Genomic DNA, 24,199 nt, shown 5'->3' with positions numbered 1-24,199 from the left:
AACTCCCTCACGACTGTGACTATCCCCTCCACCAGCCAGTAGCCTGAGCTTAACCCACAGGACCCCAATGTGGACAGTAGTGACCCACCCTCTAGGCCCCTCATTCACCTCACCTTCACTGACTTTAACCCCCACCACCATACCCAGGATGCCAGGCCCTTCCTCTGTCCTCCCTCCTCCTCACCTCCATGTACTCGAACTCCACCCTTTCCTCCCTCCTGCACCCCTCCATCCACCCAAACCCTACCCTCTGTCCTCCCTTGCATCCCTCCTCCGGCCCTCCATGAACCCTTTGAGTTCCCACCTGATTCGCCCTTGCCAGTCCCGAGCCTTCAGTCAAACATCCATTCCACTGTTGCCCTTCCTTGTGCCGCAGAGTTCCAGAAGGAAAACCGCTAATGTCAGATACAAGGACACAAAGCTTACTGGTCACTCCACCTTTTAACAAATATGAACCGGATGCCACGAGATTTCTGTGCGCCGCTGACTTAATCTGGAGGGTAGATTACAAGAGAATGAATATTCATGACATGCAAATATATTAAAAGTAGAAACCTGCTACGGGACACCATTGGTCCCGACCTGCCAAAAAGCACGCTGCTGACTTCATCCCAAAATTTGAACCCATTGTCGAGAAAGCAAAATTCCACCTCCTGCTGAATTAAGTTACCCTGCCCGCCACATTTCCCACTCTTACAACTCCAATAAAATTCCCTGTGTGTTTGATGCAAAGCTGATTTATTTGACAAATTCAGAATATTAATCCCTGTAACTGGGCTGGAGTTTATCAACTGAAATAAAGTCAAGTCAGAATAAACATTGTTCAGTCCTGGATGTGATTAACAGCAGCGGCAACAACAGAATCCAGTCCCTGCAGTCACTTGTGAACTCGCTGGTGCGTCAGCAGGTGGGACGACTGAGTGAATCCCTTCCCACACACGGAGCAGGTGAACGGCCTCTCCCCAGTGTGAACTCTCTGGTGTGACAGCAGGTTGGATGAGTGAGTGAATCCCTTCCCACACATGGAGCAGATGTACAGCCTCTCCCCAGTGTGAACTTGCTGGTGTCTCAGCAGATAATTTTTGCTTTTAAAAGTCTTCTCACAATTGGAACATTTGAAAGGTCTCTTATCGGTGTGAACAAGTTGGTGTTCAGTGAGGTGTGATAACTGAGTGAATCCCTTCCCACACACGGAGCAGGTGAACGGCCTCTCCCCAGTGTGAACTCTCTGGTGTGACAGCAGGTTGGACGAGTGAGTGAATCCCTTCCCACACACGGAGCAGATGTACGGCCTCTCCCCAGTGTGAATGCGCTGGTGTGTCAGTAGATCATCGCTGCTTTTAAAGCTCTTCTTACATTCAGAACATGCAAAACATCTCTTTACAGAGTGAACAAGTTGGTGTCTCAGGAGATGGAATGAGTGAGTGAATCCCTTCCCACATTCAGAGCAGGTGAACGACCTCTCCCCAGTATGAACTCTCTGGTGTGTCAGAAGGTTGGATGAACAGGTAAATCCCTTCCCACACACAGAGCAGGTGCACGGCCTCTCCCCAGTGTGAACTTGCTGGTGTCTCAGCAGATAATTTTTGCTTTTAAAGCTCTTCTCACAATCCGAACATTTGAAAGGTCTCATATCAGAGTGAACAAGTTGGTGTCTCAGCAGGTGTGATAACTGAGTGAATCCCTTCCCACACACGGAGCAGGTGAACGGCCTCTCCCCAGTGTGACTGCGTTGGTGAATATCCAACTTTGATGGAGAACTGAATGCCTTGCTACAGTCTCCACATTTCCACGGTTTCTCCATGATGCGGGTGTCCTTTGTCTCTCTCCAGGTTGGATGATCAGTTGAAGCCTCGTCCACACACACAACACGTGTGGTTTCTCCCCGCTGTGAATGGTGCGATGTGTTTTCAGGCTGTGTAACTGGTTAAAGCTCTTTCCACAGTCAGTGCACTGGGACACTCTCACTCGGGTGTGTGTGTCTCAGTGCTTTTCCAGTCACACTGATGTTTGAAATCTTTTCCCACAGACAGAACTGACAAACATTTCTCCTTCCACATTTCAAAGGCCGATGATATTCAGGTCCTGATGAATCGAGTCAGATCTTGATGTGATGTTTGGTTTGACTTTCTCGTCTGCAAATCCTTCCCTTCCAACACCCTGTAAAAGGAGTTTACAACAGTCATCACTGTCAGTCCAGGATAGAAATTCAGAACAGACAGTTCTAGTTTCTATGGAACATTCTTTCCTCTCTCGTTCCCCCCTAACATCTGGTCCATTCAAACTAAAAGAAGCAACAAATTGTAACAGAAGCAAAGGGAACCTTCCCAACTAAACCAGAACATTGTTACCAGTGTCCACGAGACACTGTGTGTCCTGAGGTGTTACAGAAGGCCACCCCGGCATGGACAAGACCATGGAAAACAGGGTAGCAGCCAGAGTGACACCCCCACTCCCAACATGGTCCCTGTACATCCTGGACCTACACATTGCTTCTCGGCCTGAGGGAAAGGGGAAGAGAGAGAGAGAGAGAAGGTGAGAACTGGGTGTTTAAATATACAAGACAGATACAAAGCTGGGTGGGTTTGGGGTGGGTGAGGTGAGGGAGGAGGTCGTCGTTGGGGGAATTGGGAAGAGAAGGTCGTTGAAAGGGCTAGTTGGGGTGGGTGGTGTTTTAACCAGGCCCAAGAGCAGGTCCAGGAGAAGATCCTCCAACTTACCAACCCCCACCCCTCCACACTGAGTGACCAGAGATTAGGAGAGTGAGACTAAACTATAACCAAGGCTATTGATAAGGTCCCACATGGCAGACTGGTCATGAAAGTAAAAACCCATGGGATCCAAGGCAAAGCAGTAAGTTGGAGCCAAAATTGTCTGAGGCAGGAAGCAAAGGATAATGGTCAATGGTGTTTTTGTGACTGGAGGCTGTTTTCGGTGGGGTTCTGCAGGGATCAGTACTCGGTCCCTTGCCTTTTTGTGGTTACATATCAATGATTTGGACTTGATTGTAGGGGGTTTGATTAAGAAGTTTGCAGATGATACAATAATTGACCGTGTGGTTGATAATGAACAAGAAAGCTGTGGACTGCTGGAAAATATCAATGGACCAGTCAGGTGGGCAGAACAGTGGCAAGTGGAATTCAATCCGGAGAAGTGTGAGGTAATGGATTTGAAGACAGCTAACAAGGCAAGGGAATACACAATAAATCATATGATACTGAGAGGTATAGAGGAACAGAGGGACCTTGGTGTCCATGTCCACAGTTCCCTGCGGGTGGCTGGATAGGTAGAGAAGGTGGATAAGAGGTCATACGGAACACTCAAGGCAGAGAATATAAGAGCAGGGAGGTTATGCTGGAACAGTATAAAACACTGGTTAGGACACAGCTGCAGTACTGCACGCAGTTCTGGTCACCGCACTATAGGAAAGATGTGATTGCATCAGACAGGGTGCAGAGCAGATTTACGAGGATGTTGCCTGGACTGGAGAATTTTAGTTATGAGGAAAGATTGGATAGGTGAGGGCTGTTTTCTTTGGAACAGAGGAGGCTGAGGGTAGACATAATTGAAATGTATAAAATTAAGAGGGGATCTAAAGGCCCTGTTGCACTTGGTTGAAGGGTCTATAACCAAGGAGCATAGATTTAGAGTAAGAGTTAGGAGGTTTAGAGGGGATTTGAGGGGAAATGTTTTTAAACTTAGAGGGTGGTGGGATCTGGAACTCACTACCTGGGAGGGTGGTAGAGGCAGAAACCCCCACAACATTTAAAAAGTATTTGGATATATGCACTTGAAGTGCCTGAAACTGCAAGGCTACGGACCAAGAGCTGGAAAGTGGGATTAGGCTGGATGGTTCATCGTCAGCTGGCAAGGACACGATGGGCTGAATGGCCTCCTTCCGTGCTGTAAATTTCTCTGATTCTAAGTTGAGGAGCAGCCCCTTCAGGTAACTACACAGGGACTGTAACCTCTCACACTGAATATATACATGGCCCATGGACTCCTCTCGGCTGCAAACATCACATGCAGCCTGGGAGTGGGTGAAGCTGCTTTAAAACCCTATTGCTCCATCTCCTGGGCACGAGGACCTGGTTGAGAACAGAGAGTGCAAAGCCCTGCCCACACTGTGCCCTCACCAAGATGGCCACACATGCGCCCTGACCTCGCACTCTCCAAGATGGAGTCCAGTGACCCCTCTCCCCTAGGCCTGTCAGCACGAGGTAAACACGGGACCTCTGGCCAACCCCAGGTGTCTATGAAGCGCACTCATGGCTCTAATTCCTCCCCTGTACCCACAATCTCCTCCCACCTCCCGAGCCACCTGGTCCATCTCAGTCTGTCTCCACCACCCGCACTGCACATGCTCAGAGCACAGTCCGATCCCGCACCAGTGCACTGGGCTCCTGTTGTCATTGATAAGGGACTTTCTGGCCCATGGGGAGTCCTGGGTAATGAATCCGTCATTGAAAGCTCCAAATATTGAATGGATGATTTTGTGTCATGCAATGAAGATTGGGACCGGAGAAGCAATGAAAAAAAATTATTAAATAAATTATACAGACACCCCAGTGCCCGGGCCATCAACGATGGTGTGAAGTACAATGGGACTTCTGTTCTTTACCCATATTTGGACTCAGGAATTAGAGGGATGTTTTCGCAGTGTGCAGAAGACAGCAATTGGGTGGTAGAATGTGGAAACTGCACTGAAATCTAGGAAGACATAAACAGGCTGGCAGACTGGACAGATAAATGGGAAATGAAATTCAACATAGTGAAATGTGAGCTGGTTCATTTTGGGAGGAGGAATAAGGAGGCCAGTTATTGGTTAGAATGTAAGAAATTAAATGGAGCAGAGGAGCAAAGAGATCTGGGAACAGAGTCACATAAATCACTAAAAGGAGCAACACAAGTCGATAAGAGAGCGAAGAAAGAGCTGATGTTCTTTTCTCGAGGAATACAATGTAACAGCAGGGAGGGAATGTTAAATTTATAGAGAACCTCACTGAGAAGGACTGTGAGCAGTTCTGGTCTCCAGATTAAAAAAGGATATTGAAGCACTGAAGAAAGTGCAGAATAGATTTACAAAGATATCACCAGAGAGGATGTTACAATCCAGCAAGATTGAGCAGGCTGGTGCTCCTTTCTCTGGAAAAGAGAAGACTAGGAGGAGATCTGATAGAGGTCTTTAGAATTATCAGTGAGTCAGATCAAGGGGGCAGCAATATAAGACAGACATTAACAGGTCAAATAGAGAACTTAGGAGCAATTTCTTTACTCAGAGTGGTGGGAATGTGGAACTCACTGCCATGTGGAGTGGTTGAAGCAGATAGCAATGATGTGTTTAAGGAGAGGCTCAATGCATTTATGAGGGAGAAGGGAATAGAAGGATATGGGGGGGCAGGGTGGGACAAGGTAATTAGATTGGGAGGAGGCTCATGTGGATTATAAACACCAGCACAGACTAGTGAGGCTGAACGGCCTGTTTCTGGGCTGTGATTCTGTGTACCTACAGCAGGAGTGGATTAATGCTTAAGCCTGCAGGCCCAGGGGTGAATTAATGCTCGGGTTTACAGGGCCCAGGGGTGAATTAATGAAAGGTCTGGCTCTAACTTTTATACTCTGACCCCTAGTATTAGGTTCCCCAACCAGTGGAAATAGTTTCTATCCTATCTGTTCCCATTGATATCTTGAAAACTTTGTTAAAAGTACCCCTTTATCTTCTAAATTCCTGAGAATACAATCACTGTGAGGTGATGCACTCAGAGGACACCTACACTACCTGCCTATTGACCCCCCATTGCCTCTGACCCAGCATACTCTTAAGCTGCGAGGGGACCACTTCTATAAACATGCTATCCATGAAGCTCTGAACCTCACGAATGTGCTGCAGTGACGCCTGTTGCTGCGCATGCTCTGAAACCCGGAGCTCGAGCTGCTGCAACTAATGACACTTCCTACACAAATGGTTACCTAGAACATGGGAAGTATCCTGGTGCTCCCATATGCCACAGGATGTGCCTCAAGCAGAGAACCCATTGGGGCGAGGCTTCAAGGGAAGCTGTAAGAGAAGGCAACAGCAGGGGCTGCTGGAGCGAGAGAGAGAGAGAGAGAGAGAGAGAAAATGCCTGTTCTCTGAAGATATTCAGTGAAAGGTTGCGGAAACTTGAACCTTTCTTTTTGAGAGTTGAATTTTGCGGAGGTGTAAAGGGCCACACAGGATCATCGGATATCACGTTATCCACAGATGTCGACGTCAGAGTTGCCTGGAGAAGGGAGCGAAGGAAAATAGTGTTTTTTTGAAAGGTCTGGGAGATCCAGCACATTGCAACTGGGAGGAATTTGGGACTTTTAACTGTACATGATTTTGTCATCAAAAAGGATTGTGACGTATCAGTCTGGTGAGAGATATTTAAGCGTTGAATAAGTAAAGAAAATACCTTTGATTGTAAATAGCTGACACCCCAAATTACAAAGTGCTATTTAGTTAATTGGGGATTTCTTTTAGTTGTTATAATAAAACGTGAAATCTGGTGTAATTTGTTAAATAGGCATTCATATCTCGTATTTTTCATGTTGACGATCTCTCTGAGGTCATAACAACTAGAAAGTGGGATTAATCTGACACAATGGGCTGAATGGCCTACACGTGTGCCATAAATTTTCATAGCACAGGATGTGCACTGTCGAGGCTGGAGCAGCCCCTACCATTCCTCCATCTATTCGATAATAAAGCTTACTAATACTAATAAACCTGACTACTTAAACACAAAAAGACTCAACAGCTACTCACTTCCCTTCTGCTGCTGTCACTTAAATCTCGGGAAGCTCCCCCTTTATTCTGAAGAAAACGGGAATGTTTAATTTCCAGCTCCTTGGACTAACTTCCTAACTTTGGAGAAAGGGAAACAAAGCTACAATACTTACCAGCCAATCAACTCACAGGCTTCCTGACTCGGTGCAAACGGAAGAAGAAACCGGGAAGCGGCGGCGAAGATGGGGAGACGCTGCACCATCACTTTAATGGTCCTCCCTCCCCCTCCCCCTCCCCCTCCCCACACACCCGGTGCCTCTGATTCGAGACCTACGAGCTGCTGTTGCTGAAGCTGCGCTCGACCCCGCTCAGCTTCCTGGAGCCGCACCGCGCATGCTCCGCACATACTGGCCCACCGGATGGGCGGGGCCTTCCCGCGCCTGCGCGTTGCGGGTTTTCCGATGGCGATAGGCCGCATTCACCCACGCCGAGCATTCTGGGGAACATAGACTGCCATTTACATCTCAGAGAAAGGACGGGAAGATCATGTTTCATACTCAAAAATAAAACGGTATGAGTCAGGACGCATTTGCTGGCAACGTAACCACTGACACATGCGCAAATGCAGCCTTAGCGACTAAACGTCACTGTCTGCGACGTCTCAGACAGCTGCCAGGAATAAAGATGGCGCTGCTCAATTTGACACAAAACACGAATTAAACCGGGAAGATGCCAGAATTAAATGAGCCCTGCTCTCTCAGAGGTTTGTTGGCCTGGAGTTGATTGTAGAGATAGTGAGAGTATGGAGGGATTTGAAAACAACGATGAGAATTTTCAAATTGAGGTTCTGTTTAATTGGGAGCTGATGTAGGTCAGCGACCACAGTGGTAATGGGTGGACTTGGTTCGAGTAAAGTTTTCTTATTCGTTCGTGGGATATTACAATTTATATAAATGAAGGGACCGAAGGTATGGTTGCTAAATTTGCTGATGACAAAAAGATAGGTAGAACTTGTGAAGAGGACATAAGGGGTCTACAAAAGGATATAGATAGGTTAAGTGAGTGGGAAAAGATCTGGCAAATGGAGTATAATGTGGAAAGTGTGAAATTGTCCACTTTGGCAGGAAGACTAAAGCAGCATATTATCTAAATGGTGAGAGATTGCAGAGCTCTGAGATGCGGAGGGATCTGGGTGCCCTAGCGCATGAATCGCAAAAGGTTAGTATACAGGTACAGCATATAATTAGGAAAGCTAATACAATGTTATCGTTTATCACGAGGGGAATTGAATACAAAAGTAGGGAGGTTATGCTTCAGCTATACAGGGCATTGGTGAGACCACATCTGGAGTACCGTGTACAATACTTGTCTCCTTATTTAAGAAAGGATGTAAATGCATTGGAGGCAGTAGAGAAAAGGCATACTAAACTAATACCTAGAATAGGCAGGCTGTCTTACGAGGAAAGATTGGACAGGCTAGGCTTGTATCCACTGGAATTTAGAAGAGTAAGAGGCGACTTGATTGAAACATATAAGATCCTGAGGGGTCTTGACAGGGTGGATGTGGAAAGGGTGTTTCCCCTTGTGGGAGAATCTAGAACTAGGGGTCACTGTTTAAAAATAAAGGGACGCCCATTTAAGACAGAGATGAGGAGAAATTCTTTCTCTCTGAGGGTCGTGAGTCTTTGGAATTCTCTTCCACAAAAGGCAGTGGAAGCAGAGTCTTTGAATATTTTTAAGGCAGAGGCAGATAGATTCTTGATAAGCAACAGGGTGTAAGGTTATTGGGGGTAGGTGGAGTAATCTGTTCAGCCAAGAACTTATTGAATGGCGGAGGAGGCATGAAGGGCCCAGTGGCCTACTCCTGCTAATTCGTATGATAGTATGGGTGCCGCTGGCTCAGCCAACATTTATTGCCCATACCTTGAGAAGGTGGTGTTGAGTTTCCTTCTTGAACCGCTGCAGTCCTTGGAGTGTAGGTACAGTGCTGTTAGGAAGGGAGTTCCAGGATTTTGACCCAGGTTTACAGAGGGTATAATATGAGAGACTGGCCAGGAGTGACAAATTTGAAAGGTAACAAATGCATAGATATATATATGCAGCAAGACCTGGACAACATCCAGGCTTGATAAGTGGCCAGTAGCATTCATGGCACACAAGTGCCAGGCAATGACCATCTCAAACGAGAGAATCGAAGCATCTCCCCTTGACGTTCAATGGCATTACCATCGCTGAATTCCCTACTATCAACATCCTTGGGTCACCATTGAGCAGAAACTGAACTGGACCAGCCATATAAATGCTGTGGCTGCAAGAGCAGGTCAGAGGCTGGGAATTCTGTGGCGAGTAACTCACCTCCTGTCTTCCCAAAGCCTGTTCACCATCTACAAGGCACAAGTCAGCAGTGCGTTGGAATACTCTTACTCTGCCTGGATGGGTGCAGCTCCAACAACGCTCGAGAAGCTTGACACCATCCAGGACAAAGCAACCCACTTGATTGGCACCCCATCTGCAACCCTCAAAAAGCACGCCAAAACCTGTGTGGGAGAGAGACCGAGAGGAACAGAGCCTGAGGAGCAGCTGGACTGGAGGTATAAAAAAAAGCACACCAAAACCCATGTGGGAGGTAGACAGAGAGGAACGGAGTCGGAACAGCCCGAGGAGCCTGGGAAAAATTGAAAAGTGACATCAGAGTGACATCACATTGAACAGTGAGAGCAGGGAAACAGAGAACAGATGGGGTCAGTATTCAGGTAAGTTTTTAATTTAATTGAATCAACTTTGAGTAAGAATTGATTGATTTAAATTAAAGACTAAAGCGGATTTAAAAAAACTAAAGACCAGTCGGAAACTTAAATAACAAATTAAAATCTAATTATATAAAATAGAGATGCAGGGCCAGGCGATGTGTTGTACCTGCATGATGTGGGAGCTGGTGGACCCCATTGTGGTTCCTGGCGACCACATCTGTAGCAAGTGCAGGCTGCTCGAGGAACTCCGGCTCAGAGTTGTTGAGTTGGAGTCTGAGCTTTGGACACTGCGACACATCAGGGAGGGGGAGAGTTACCTGGACGCTGTGTTTCAAGAGGTAGTCACAGCCCTTAGATTAACTACCTTGAATTCGGCCAGTGGTCAGGGACAGGAGGGTGTGACTATGAGTGAGACAGGTACAGGGATCCAGAAGGTAGTGCTGCAGGAGCCTCAGCCACTGTCCTTGTCCAACAGGTTTGAGATTCTTGCTCCCTGTGTGGACGAGAGCAGGGACTGTAGGGAGGATGAGCAAACTGACCACAGCACCGTGGTACAGGGAGCCATTCAAGTGGGGGGAGAAAAGAGAAATGTAGTCGTAATCGGGGATAGTATAATTAGGGGCATAGACACTGTTCTCTGTGGCCAGGATCGAGAGTCCCAAAGGCTCTGTTGCCTACCTGATGTCAGGGTTCAAGATATCGCATCTGGGCTGCAGAGGAACTTGGAGTGGGAGGGGAAAGATCCAGTTGTCGTGGTCCACATAGGTACCAATGATATAGTTAGAATGAGGATAGAGGTTCTGCTGAGGGAATATGAGCAGCTAGGGGCTAAATTAAAAAGCAGAACCAAAAAGGTCATAATCTCCGGATTATTGGCTGAGCCACGAGCAAATTGGCAAAGGTCAATAAGATTAAAGAGGTAAATGCGTGGCTCAAAGATTGATGTGGGAGAAATGGGTTTGAATTCGTGGGACATTGGCACCAGTACTGGGGAAGGAGGGAGCTGTTCCGATGGGATGGGCTCCACCTGAATCATGCTGGGACCAGAGTCCTGGCGAATCGCATAACTAGGGCTGTAGATGGGGCTTTAAACTAAATAGTGGGGGGGGAGGGTTCAGCTGCATGGAAAAACAGGAAGTTAAAGGAAAAGGTAGGAGTGCAGGTTAGTGGTGAGGCTGATTGTTACCAGAAAATAAAAGGGACAGAACGTGTGACTGTCATATTGCATCAAGGAATTGTACAAGAGTAGGGAAATCTAATAATAGAACAAACTTAAAGGCTTTGTCTCTGAATGCACGAAGCATTCAGAATAAATGAGTCAACAGCGCAAATAGAGACGAATGGGTATGATTTAGTGGCGATTACGGAGACGTGGTTGCAGGGAAACCAGGTTTGGGAATTGAATATCCAAGGGTATTCAGTATTTCAGAAGGATAGACAGGAAGGAAAAGGAGGTGGTGTAGCTTTGTTAGTAAAGGAAGAGATCAGTGCTGTAGTGAGAAATGATATAGGCACTGGAGATCAAGACGTAGAATCAGTGCTGGTAGAAATAAGAAATAGCAAGGGAGAGAAGTCACTGGTGGGAGTAATCTATAGGTCCCCAAACAGTAGTTCAGCAGTGGGGCACAGTATAAACCAGGAAATACTGGGGGCTTGTAAGAAAGGTATGGCAATAATCCTGGGTGATTTTAATATGCATATAGACTGGATTAGTCAAATTGGCAAGAGTAGCCTTGAGGGAGAGTTCATTGAATGTATTAGAGATTGTTTTTTGGAGCAATATGTTGTGGAACCAACCAGGGAACAGGCTATTCTAGATTTGGTATTGTGTAATGAGGTGGGATTAATTAATGATCTCATAGTTAAGGATCCTCTAGGGAAGAGTGATCATAGCATGCTAGAATTTCAAAGTCAGTTTGAGGGCGAGAAGCTGGAGTCCCACACTTGCGTTCTGGAGTTAAACAAAGGTAATTATATAGGCATGAGGACAGATTTGGCCCTAGTGGACTGGGCAGGAAGACTACAAGGTAGGACAGTTGACGAGCAGTGGCAGATGTTTAAGGAGATATTCAATTTATCCCAACTAAAATATATTCCAGAGAGGAAGAAAGATTCTAGGAGGGGGAAAAAATATCCATGGCTGAGCAAGGAAGTTAAGGATAACATAAAGACAAAAACTAAGGCATACCATATTGCAAAGGCCAGTGGCAGGCTGGAAGATTGGGAAACTTTGAAAGATCAACAAAGGGTTACTAAAAAAATAATAAAAAGAGCAAAGATAAATTATGAAAGAAAACTAGCCCAAAATATAAAAACAGATAGCAAAAGCTTCCATAAGTATATAAAAGGGAAGAGAGTAGCTAAAGTGAATGTTGGTCCGTTGGAGAATGAGATTGGGGAGTTAATAGAGGGGAACACAGAAATGGCAGAGACACTAAATCAGTATTTTGCTTCAGTTTTCACGGTGGAGGACACTAGTACCATCCCAATAGTACCAGGTAATGCAGAGGTTATAGAAAGGGAGGAACTTAGAACAATCATCATCACTTGGGAAAAAGTACTGAGCAAACTATTGGGGTTGAAGGCAGACAAGTCCCCAGGACCTGATGGCCTACATCCTAGGGTCTTAAAGGAAGTGGCAGTGGAGATAGTGGTTAATTCCAAAATTCTCTGGATACGGGAAAGGTTCCAGTGGATTGGAAAAAAGCTAATGTAGTTCAAAAAGGGAGGGAGGCAGAAAGAAGGAAACTATAGACCAGTTAGTTTAACATCTGTCGTTGGGAAATTGTTAGAATCTATTATTAAGGAAGTCAGAACAAGACATTTAGAAAGTCAAAACGCAATCCATCAGAGTCAGCATGGTTTTATGAAGGATAAATCGTGTTTGACTAATTTGCTAGAGTTTTTCGAAGCTGTAACAAGCAAAGTGGATAATGGGGATCCTGTAGATGTAGTATATCTGGACTTCCAGAAGGCATTTGATAAGGTGCCGCACAAATGGTTAATACACAAGGTAAGTTCACATGGGGTTAGGGGCAATTTATTAGTTTGGATAGAGGATTGGCTAACCAACAGAAAACAGAGAGTCGGGATAAAGATGCACCCCCCCAAAAGCCACTTACCTTTGAATTGTGACATTCTACCCCCCCCCCCCCCCCCCCCAACTGCACTGCACAAAGTTGAAAGTTCACCACTTGCCACCATCTCCCCCACCCCCCCAACGCAGTAAAAATCTTCGCTCCTTTCCCCTCCCCACCAGGGTCAGGCCGGCTTTCCCCAGAGGGGGAACTGAAGACATGGGGGCGCTGCACTGAAGGCCACAGCGGGCTCGGAGGATTGTGGGTAAGTCTATTTAAATGAATTTGTTTTATTGATTTAAATATGGAAATTGAGGTCCTGTCGCCAAGTGGCGGGGGGGGGGAAAAAAGTGTTGGTACTGCCACTGAGCCTCGCTACCGCCGGGAGGATTGAGCCGGGCCCTCCCCGCGTCAGCCTCCGCGGTGGGCCTCTGCCACAACCATCTTCTGGTTCCCCCCCGCCAAGGAGCCCGACATCGTGGGCTTGGTACAATTCAGCCCAATAACACTAATTCTACCAAATAATTCAGCTCACACCAAGTTATCTTTCATGACTTTATTAGTAGTTTTGATTGTACGGAAAGAGTCACATTTTCCTCATTGTGAAGAGAAAGTCCAGTGGTTAGTCCAGAGTTACCTTTCCCCCCCACAAGTCTGCTCTAACATGCTGTGTCTATCTGAGTTACATTGATACAGACCACCAACCACCCCCCGCCCAACCCTCTGGGGGAAAAGATTTCTCAACTGTCTTCCAATCCTTCTGCCAATTACTGTAAATCTATGTCCCCCTGGTTATTGACCTCTCTGATAATGGAAATAGCTCCTTCCTATCCACTCTATCTCAGCCCCTCAATTTTATACACCTCAGCTTCCTCTGTTCCAAAGAAAAAAACCCTAACCTAACCAATCTTTCCTCACAGCTAAACTTCTCCAATCCTGGCAACATCCTTGTAAATCTCCTCTGTACCCTCTCTAATGCAATCACATCCTTCCTGTAATGTGGTGACCAGAACTGCACACAGTATTCCAGTTGTGGTCTAACCTGTGTTTTATACAGTTCCACTGTAACCTCCCAGCTCTTATATCCTGTGCCTCATCCCAATAAAAGCAAGCATCACATCTGCCTCCTTAACCACCTTATCTACCTGTCCAGCCACCTTAGGAATTTGTGGACATGCACTCCAAGGTCCCTCTGTTCCTCTACATTTCTCAGTATCCTACCATTTATTGTGGATTCCCTTGCTTTGTTTGCTCTCCCCAAATGTATTACCTCACACTTCTCCAGAATGAATTCCATTTGCCATTTTCACGGAATCACAGACTTGTAACAGTGTAGGAGGCAGCCATTCAGCCCATCGTGTCTGCACTGGCTCTCCGAAAGAGCAATTCACCTAATGCCATTCCCCCGCCTTCTCACCGTAACACTGCACCTTCTTTCTTTTCATACAAGTTTAATTCCCTTTGAAATGCTTCAATTGAACCTGCCTCCACCACACTCTCAGACAGTGCATTCCAGATTTTAACCACTCGCTGTGTGAAAAAGTTTCCTCGTGTCGCTTCTGCTTCTCTTACCAATTATTTTAAATCTGTGCCCTCTCGTTCTCGATATTTTCACAAGTGGGAACAGTTTCTCTCGATCAACCCTGTCCCGACCCCTCATGATTTTGAATATCTCTATCAAATCACCTCTCAGCCTTCTCTTCTCCGAGGAAAACAGTCCCCACTTCTCCAAATCTATCTTTATAACTGAAGTTCCTCATCTCTGGAACCATGCTCGTGAATCTTTTCTTCACTCTCTCCAATGCCCTCACATCTTTCCTGAAGTGCGGCGCCCAGAACTGGGAGCAATATGCCAGCTTTGGCCGAACTAGTGTCGTATACAAGTTCAACATAACTTCCTTGCTTTTGTACTCTAAGCCCCTATTGATGAAGCCCAGGAGACTGTATGCTTTATTAACCGCTCCTTCAACCTGTCCTGCCACCTTCAATGATTTATGCACATATACACCCAGGTCCCTCTGCTTCTGCACCCCCTTTAGAATTGTACCCTTTATTTTATATTATCTCTCCATGTCCTTCCTACCAAAATGAATCACTTTACATTTCACTACATTGAATTCCGTCTGCCACCTGTCTGCCCACGCCACCAACTTGTCTATGTCTTTTTGAAGTTCTACACTATCCTCCTCACAGTTCATCTGCAAACTTTGAAATTGCACCCTGTACACCAAGGTCTAGATCATTAAGATACATCAGGAAAGTCAAGGGTCCCAGCACTCACCCCTGGGGAACTCCACTACAAACCTTCCTCCAGCCTGAAAAACATCCATTAACCACTACTCTTTATTTCCTGTCATTCAGCGAATTCCATATCTATGTTCCTACCGTCCCTTTTATTCCATGAGCTATAACCTTGCTCACTAGTCTGTCGAGTGGTACTCTATCAAATGCCTTTTGAAAATCCATGTACACCACATCAACTGCATTGGCCTCATCAACCCTCTCTGTTACCTCCTCAAAAAACTCCAGCAAGTTAGTTAAACATGATTTTCCCTTCAGAAATCCATGCTGGCTTTCTTTAATTAACTCAACTGCTTACCTGACTAGTTCATTCATTGATATCTTCCTGCAGTTTACAGCTTTCTTCCTCGCTGTCAACCAAACGGCCACTTTTTGTCTCATCTGCAAACTTCTTAATTATGCCCCCTACATTGAAGTCTAAAGCATTGATTATATACCAGAAAAAAACAAGGGACCTGGTACGGAGCCCTGTGGAACCCCATGGGAAACAGGCTTCCAGTCATGATTCAGTTCTGGATGTGATCAACACAGCAATAACAGCAGAATCCAACACCTGCAGTTATATGGGAACTTGCTGGTGTCTCAGCAGGTGGGATAACCGAGTGAATCCCTTTCCACACTCAGAGCAGGTTAATGGCCTCTCCCCAGTGTGAGTGCGTCGGTGTATCTGCAGATCACGTTTCCTTTTAAAGCTCTTCTCACAGTCAAAACATTTAAACGGCCTCTCCTCAGTGTGAACGCGCTGGTGTGACAGCAGGTTGGATGAGTCAGTGAATCCCTTCCCACACTCTGAGCAGGTGAACAGCCTCTCCCCAGTGTGAACTCGCTGGTGTTTCAGCAGGTTGGATGAGTCAGTGAATCCTTTCCCACACTCCGAGCAGGTGAATGGCCTCTCCCCTGTGTGACTGCGTCCATGAATTTCCAGCTGGGATGGGCGATTGAATCTCTTCCCACAGTCCCCACATTTCCACCGTTTCTCCGTGGTGCGGGTGTGCTTGGGTCTCTCCAGGTTGGATGACAAGTTGAAGCCTCGTCTACACACAGAACACCTCAATAGTTTTCCCCGCTGTCAACGGTGCGACTTTTTTTTCAGATTACGTAACTGATAAAAGGTCTTTCCACAGTCAGTGCACTGGAACACTTTCACTCGGGTGTGAGTGTCTTGGTTTGTTTCCACTCACACGGATGTTTTAAATCTTTTCACACAGTCAGAATAGACAAACATTTCTCATTCCACATTCAAAAGTCAATGATATTCAAGTCCTGATGAATCGGGTGACTGTCAGATCTTGACATTCCTATCTGCAAATCCTCCCATTCTTACACCCTGTAAAATGAGTTTACCAAAGTCATCACTGTCAGTCAGGATAGAAATTCACAACATTCTCCCCTCCTGCTTCTTGGCCCAGGATGATCATGCATGACCCCTACTGCACATTCCCCTCCAATCTACCTCCCTTGACAGTCTCACATTGAAAACTGTTATGCCCGACTGGGTTCAAAAGTACTCAGGGTTAAACCCAGCAGCTTCTCCTCCATCTCCAACTGATGCAACAACAAAGATTTACACACAGGTCAGATACCGACTTCCACATCCAACACCCACCCAGATACAAATCAGCCCTTAATTGGTCCGTCTGTGTTTCTCGACTCAGTTCTGCGAGCAACGCCTGCAATAAAACAAAGGCAGAATACTGCGGATGCTGGAAATCTGAAATAAAAAAAGAGAAAGTGCTGGAAATACTCAGATCAGTGGAGAGAGAAACAGAGTTAACATTCCAGGCGCATCGAGCCACCAGATTCTGCAGCCTGGAACTCGGAGTGGGAGAATGAGGAGAGGCAATACAGTCCAACACTCACAGCAACCTCCAATCCACCGACATTACCGGGATAGGGAGACAGAGTTTAGAAACACTCAGCAACACGACTCCAGTAAAAGATCCCAGGAGGAAAAGGGGGAGCAGTGTGTGTACCTGCCCTGATATCCCCCTCCCCAGGCCTGTCAGTCAAACCCCCCCACTCCTCCCAGTCCACAGCTCAGCCTTGCAGCTTCCTGCACCTTGAGCCAGCCCTACCCAGGTGTGGCCCAGTCCAAGGGGAGTCTTTGTGGAACCAGGGAGGGGGGACCTCCTGCCCTGTGCTGTGTCCCAAATGGTTCCTCCCTCCCCTCCCCCAGGCCCCTTTATAACTGAGCTCAGTTTCCTTTAAAGTTTTCTCCTTTGATGTTACAGTTTATTAATCTTTAATTCCTCCAAACCAGCTGGAAATCTGGCGGCCGTTAACCCCGGGCCTGTCACCGGGAGAAGCCCCGCAGCTACCGTCCCGCTCGATGCAAAGGCGGGACTGAGAGCTTGTTATTGGGGATGTTGAGGCCTACACCAAGTGTTTATGAAGCCTCCTCACTCACCTGCTGCTGCTACTTAACGACTCTGCACCACCATCACTCACAATACGCATGCTCTGAACATTTCCCCGGCCGCGCATGCGCGCCTTCGGCACGGAGCTCCCGCCTGCGACCTATCACAGTGATTGACGGCGGCTCCGGACCAATAGCACGAGGGGGCGGGACAGGGGTACGGGGCGACCCCGCCTTCTCCGTGGAGCGAGACCCGCCCCTCACTTGCTTCGATTGCGGCTCTTCCTATTGGTACAGATCTGCCGTCAATTAGACGGACGGGCGGTGTGAGCTGAGCATGCGCGGTCGGCCGCGGCTGGGGCAGAGAGCGCGGTACCAGCAGGGTGCGTCGTCTAACTTCTTGGGACGCTTAATTTAGCCTGGCAAGTAGTGTTGGAGCAGATTTGCCCCCTAACAAAGTTGGGGGCGGGGTCTGACATTTTTGCCCCCACCGCAGCTGATGCGCGAACAGCAATCGTCGGAGGCGCGCGGAGGGTTTTTTTTTTGCCGCCTCGGCAGATTTGGGTGGGAGTCGGTTAACGGTCGTCGGTGTTGTCAATAGGTGGGCGGAGCTTGGGAACGGCGCGCGCCGGTGGAGGCGGAGCTTCGGGGTGAGCAGCAGCGGGTGAACGGCCAGGAGCGAGCCTGGGGCTCGAGTGGGAGGCAGCAGCCGGCAGGGCAGGTCTCTTTCCTGGGGAGGGCACCACTCTGACTGGGGCCACCTGAAACACGGGGATTTTAATGTCACAGCCTTTGAGGGGGAGGCAATGGGTGCGAGAAAACCTGGTTGATAATGACTGGTCTTGGATGGGTTTTGGTGTCTCCAGTGGGTGAGGTTCAGATTTTCCACCAGTCCCTTTGAGGAAAGGACTGGCTGCAAGTTTTTACTCATTCATTCTTGGGATGTGGGTGTCACTGGTAAAGCTGGTATTTATTACCCTGTCCCTAGTCTCCCCTTGAGAAGGTGCTGGTGGTGGGCGGCCGCCTCCTTGAACCGGTTTCATCCGACTGAGTGGCTCGTTCGGCCACTTCAGGGGCAGTTAATATTCAACCATGTTAGTGTAAGACTTCAGTCACACTTACAGGCCCATAACTATATCATAGCTATTACAGAAACATGGCTTTAGGAGGGACAGGAATGGTAGTTCAACGTTCCTGGTTACAGGGTTTTCAGATGCGATAGAGACAGGGGTAAGAAAGGAGGGGGAGTGGCAATTTTGGTCAAGGAAACTATTACAGCTGTGAGAAGGGATGATATGTTGGAAGGTTCATCAAATGAGGCCATATGGATTGAGCTAAGGAACAAAAAAGGGGCAGTCACACTGCTGGGAGTGTACTATCGACCCCCAAATAGTTGGAGATAGAAGAGCAGATAAGTAGGCAAATCTCTAGAACAATAGGTCAGCAGCAGGAGGGGATTTTAACTACCCCAATATTAACTGGGTTAGTTTTAGTGTGAAAGGAATTGAGGGAGCAGAATTCTCGAGGTGCATTCAGGAGAAACTTTTTGCCCAGTATGTAGCAAGTCCGACAAGAGCTTTAGACTTAGTTTTAGGAAATGAAGATGGGCAGGTGGAAGGAGTGGCAGTGGGAGAGCATTTTGGTGGTAGTGATCATAATTTAGTCAGTTTTAACATCATTATGAAAGAGGACAGAGATAGAACAGGAGTTAGAGTTCTCAATTGGGGCAAGGCCAATTTTACTAAACTGAGGATTTGGCGAAAGTGGACTGGAAACAGCTACTTGAAGGTAAATCAGCGTCAGAATAGTGGGAGGCATTCAAAGGGGCGATTCAAGGGGTTCAGAGTAAACCTATTCCCACAAAGAAAAAGGGAGAGATGGCCAAATCTGGAGCCCTATGGATGTCAAGGAGCCTACAGGATAAGATAAGGCAGAAAAGGAAAGCATATGACACTGAGAACTCAATACTACAGAAAGCCAAGAGGAGTAGAGAAAGTGGTGGGGTGAAATCAAAAAGGAAATTAGGAAAGCAAAGAGAGTGCGTAAAAGAATATTGGCAAGCAAAGTCAAGGTGAACCCAAAGATGTTTTATCAATACATTAAGAGTAAGAGGATAACTAAGGAGAGAGTAGGGCCCATAAAAGACCAAAAAGGTAACCTATGTTTAGGGATGGAAGATATTGGTATGGTTCTTAATGAATACTTTGTGTCTGTCTTCACAAAAGAGGTCGACAAATCAGATATTGTAGTTAAGGAGGAAGTGTGTGAATATTGGATGTGATTAACATAGGGAGAGAGGAAGTATTAATGGGATTAACATCCTTGAATTTTGATCAATCACCAGGGCCAGCTGAAATGTATCCTAGGCTGCTAAACGAAGTAAGAGAGGAAATAGCAGAGTGTCTGATCATCATTTTCCAGTCCTCATGGGATACAGATGTGGTGCTGGAGCATTGCTAACGTTGAACCCCTGTTTAAAAAGGGAGCTGAATGATAGACCGAATAATTACAGGCCAGTCAGTCTAACCTCAATAGTGGGCAAATTATTGGAATCTATTCTGAGAGACAGGATAAACTGTCATATGGAAAGGCACAAATTAATCAGGGATAGTCAACATGGATTTGTTAAGGGAAAATCTTGTTTGACCAACCTGATCAAATTTTTTGAAGAAGTAACAAGAAAGATAGATGAGGGTAGTGCAGTTGATGTGGTCTACATGGATTTAAGAAAGGCTTTTGGCAAGGTCCCAGATGACAGACTGGTTGAAAATTAAAATGCCATGGGATACAGGGAAATGTGGCAAGGTGGATACAAAATTGGCTCAGTGGCAGGAAACAAAGGATAATTGTTGATGGCTGTTTTAGTGACTGGAGGGCTGTTTCCAGTGGCATTCCATAGGGTTCAGTACTGTTTTCCCCTGCTTTTTATGGTGTATATTAACAATTTGGACGTAAATGTAGGAGGCATGATCAAGAAGTTTGCGGACAACACAAAGACTGGCTGTGTGGTAGATAGCGAGGAGGATAGCTGTAGGCTGCAGGAAGATACTGATGGTCTGGTCAGATGGGCAGAAAAGTGGCAAATGGAATTCAACTTCAAGTGTGAAGTGATGCATTTGGGGAGGTCAGACAAGGCAAAGGATTACACGATTAATGGGAAAATACTGAGAAGTTTAGAGGAAGTGAGGGACCTTGGAGTGAATGTCCACAGATCCCTGAAGGTAGCAGGACAGGTCGATAAGGTAGTTCAGAAGACATATGGAATCCTTTCCTTTATTAGCCGAGGTATAGAATATAAGAGCAGGGAGGTTATGCTGGAACTGTATAACGCATTGGTTTGGCCACACTTGAGTACTGTGTGCAGTTCTGGTCACCTTATTACAGAAAGGATGTAATTGAACTAGAAAGGGTACAGAGGAGATTGAAGAGGATGTTGCCAGAACTGGAAAAATGCAGCTATGAGGGAAGATTGGATAGGCTGGTGGTGTTCTCCTTCGAACAGAGAAGGCTGAGGGGAGATCTGATTGAAATGTACAAAATTTGAGGGACCTGGATAGAGACGAGGTGAAGCATTTATTCACTTTAGCAGAGAGGTCAGTGACGAGGGGGCATAGATTTAAAGTGATTGGTAGAAAAATTAGAGGGGGAGATGAGGAAAAACTTTTTCACTCAGAGGGTGGTGGGAGTCTGGAACTCACTGCCTGAAAGGGTAGTTGAGGCAGAAATCCTCAACTCATTCAAAAGGAGTCTGGATATGGACCTCAATTGCCATCAGCTGCAGGGCTACGGACCAAATGCTGGAAGGTGGGATTAGAATAGGTGGATGGTTTTTCAGTTGGTACAGACACAATGGGCCAAGTGGCTTCTTTTTGTGCCTTAAACTTTCTATGATTCTATGAGCAAGTGAGGTCGGCAGATTTTCATCTCTTGGAGGGCATTGACGAACCAATTTTACGCCAATTGTGAAAAAGTGGACTATTCGGTCCTTTATCCGTTTGCTGTTTGTGGGATCTTGCTGTGCACAATGTGGGCTGCCCACATTGCAAGAGTGAATTCACATTTTAAAGATGTTTAATTGGCTGTAAAGTGCTTTGGAACGCCTTGAGGTTGGGAAAGGTGCTGTATAAATACACGTTCTTCGACAATCCAGCAGCTTCATGGTCACTTCTACTGATAAACCAGCTTTTTTATTTCCAGATTTTGATTTCCAATTCTCAAATTGCCATGGCAGGATTCGAACTCTCGGCCTCTGGATTAATGTAACAGAACCACTTGTAGCATCAAGTTCAGCTCAATTGAGTGCTATGAGACAGAGTGCTTATCTCAGGAATTTGGTAAGTTTGGAAACTTCAAGGGTTGATGTCTTTCTAACGTCTAGTCAAGTTTGCATTTAGCTTAACTTTAGCATTAAATTGTAGTTTATTTCAGTCTTAGTGATAAACAAGCTGCTTGCTTGTTTCAGCTGCACAGTTAATTCCTTAGGTAGCTAGTTAGAACTGGTTCCCTAGTCAGCAGGGCCTGACTCAGGTCTCTGAAATTCTAGCCAGTATAAATACAGGAGGTTTTGCTAATGCAGAAAGTAAGCAGCACAAAGTTCTGCTCGACTGAGTGCTGAACTTGGGAATTTGCTATGTGTGGGAATTTGGTGCAGGGAGGGAGGAGCTGCTGTTCTGGTCTTTTACAGAACAAGCAATGATCCAAGAAAGGGAGCTAGAGACAGTGAGAGCTGAGAGCTCGAGCCCAGAGGCATCAATTAGGCCGCAGGTAGGTGATTGGTCAGTTTTAAGTTTGTTTTTCCCTTTCTAAATGGGGGCAATAGTTAAACTGGTACTGGGGAGATATAAGTATTGTATTAAATTTAATGAAGTAAATTACTTAATATAACTCAATTATCAGTTATGTTTCTAAACTTGAAAGCGAACTAGTTAAATAAAACACAGTAGAGATGGCAGGGCAGGTGATGTGTTGCAGTTATTTAGTTTAGAGATACGGCACTGAAACAGGACCTTCGGCCCACCGAGTCTGTGACGACCATCAACCACCCATTGATACTAATCCTACACTAATTCCATATTCCTACCACATCCCCACCTGTCCCTATATTTCCCTACCACCAACCTATACTAGGGGCAATTTATAATGGCCAATTAACCTATCACCCTGCAAGTCTTTGGCATGTGGGAGGAAACCGGAGCACCCGGAGGAAACCCACGCAGACACAGGGAGAACTTGCAAACTCCACGCAGGCAGTACCCAGAATTGAACCCGGGTCGCTGGAGCTGTGAGGCTGCGGTGCTAACCACTGCGCCACTGTGCCGCCCAGTTATAGCATGTGGGAGCTGGTGGATGCAGCTCGAGGAACTTCAGCTCAGAGTTGTTGAGCTGGTGTCTGAGATTCAGACTCTGAGACACATCAGGGAAGGGAAAAGTCACCTGGACACTTTGTTTCAGGAGGCAGTCACACCCCTTAGGGTAGGTGCTTCAGATTTGGTCCGTACTCAGGGACAGGAGGGTGTGACTGTGAGTGAGGCAGGTATGGGGACCCAGAAGCTAACACTGTAGGCACATTAGTCCCTGCAAATTTCCAACTGGTTCAAGGTTCTTGCAGCTGGTGTGGGCGAGAGCCAGGACTGCAGGGACGGTGAGCAACCTGACCACAGCACTGTGGTGAAGGGGTCATTCAAGTGGGGGGAGCAAAAGGGAATGTAGTTGTAGTAGGGAACAGCATAGTTAGGGCGATAGATAACCGAGAGTATGAGTCCTGAAGGCTCTGTTGCTTGCCCAGTGCTAGGGTTAAAGACATCTCAGGGCAGGAGAGAAATTTGGAGTGGTGCATGTAGGTACCAATAACACAGGACTAAGAGGTTTTGCTGAGGGAGTATGAGCAGATAGGGACTAAATTTTAAAAAAGCAAAACCACAAAGGTGGTGATCTCCGGATTACTACCTGAGCCACGAGCAAATTGGCTTAGGGTAAATTTAAGGTCAGAGAGTTGAATGCGTGGCTCAAAGATTTCGATTCATGGGTCACTGGCACCAGTACTGGGGAAAGAGGGAGCTGTACTGTTGGGACGGTTTTCACCTGAACCATGCTGGGGCCAGAGTCCTATTGAGTCGTATAGCTAGGGCTGTAGAGAGGGCTTTAAACTAAAGAGTGGGTGGGTGGGGCTGGGGAGGGGGGGTGTGGCGAAAGTGAGCTGGTGGTGTCAGTTCACATGAGGGGAGATTTGAAGAGTAAGGGAAATGACCAGGCAATAGTGCAGGGTAGCGAGATGGGTAATGGTAACCAGGGTGTGACAGGAAGGGACAAAGTCTACAAACATCAGAGTGCACCATGGTCAGAGTCGGGAAAAATGGCTTTGAACTAAGAGGGGAGGAGGGTTTGGGTGAAAGGAGATTTTGAAATCCAAAGATAAAAGTTGAGGCAATAGAAAAGTACATCGATGTGGGTAAAGACAAGCTGAGTGGGACAGGAAGGGACAGAGTTTAACTCTGATAGTGCATCAGAGAGTAATGCCGGGAATCGTATTGAAATAAAATTAAAGTCACTTTTCTGAATGAGCGGACCATCCGCAATAAGATAGATGAACTAGTGGCATAAATAGAGATAAATGGTTTAGATCTAATCACCATTACAGAGGTATGGTTCCGAGTGACCAAGGCTGGGAAATAAATATTCCAGGGTACACAATATTTTGAAAAGACAGGCAGAATGGAAAAGGAGGATGGGTAGCCCTGATAGTAAAGGATGACATAAGGATATTAATGAGAGAGAATCTTGGCTCAGAAAATCAGGAAGTACAATCAGTGCGGGTGGAGATTAGGAATAGCAAGGGTCAGAAAACACTGGTGGGAGTAGGTTGTAGGCCGCCTAACAGCAGTTATACCATTGGACAGAGCATTAAAGAAGTTATTGGAGTTTGTAACAAAGGCAATGTAATGATTGTGACCGACTTAATCTTCAA

At 46.5% G+C, this 24,199-nt stretch overlaps 2 pseudogenes; one reads left to right on the top strand and one right to left on the bottom strand.

The window, feature by feature from the left end:
* Positions 1-24,199, bottom strand: part of LOC137349169 (zinc finger protein 585A-like) — a 196,545-nt pseudogene that overhangs the window by 113,013 nt on the left and 59,333 nt on the right.
* LOC137349165 (zinc finger protein 850-like) overlaps positions 1-24,199 on the top strand; it is a 77,999-nt pseudogene that overhangs the window by 12,821 nt on the left and 40,979 nt on the right.

The sequence above is a fragment of the Heterodontus francisci genome, chromosome 34 (genome assembly GCF_036365525.1).
Source record: "Heterodontus francisci isolate sHetFra1 chromosome 34, sHetFra1.hap1, whole genome shotgun sequence".
Lineage (NCBI taxonomy): Eukaryota > Metazoa > Chordata > Chondrichthyes > Heterodontiformes > Heterodontidae > Heterodontus > Heterodontus francisci.
The sequence above is the reverse complement of the archived record's forward strand: the minus strand, read 5'-3'. Positions and strand labels throughout refer to the sequence as shown.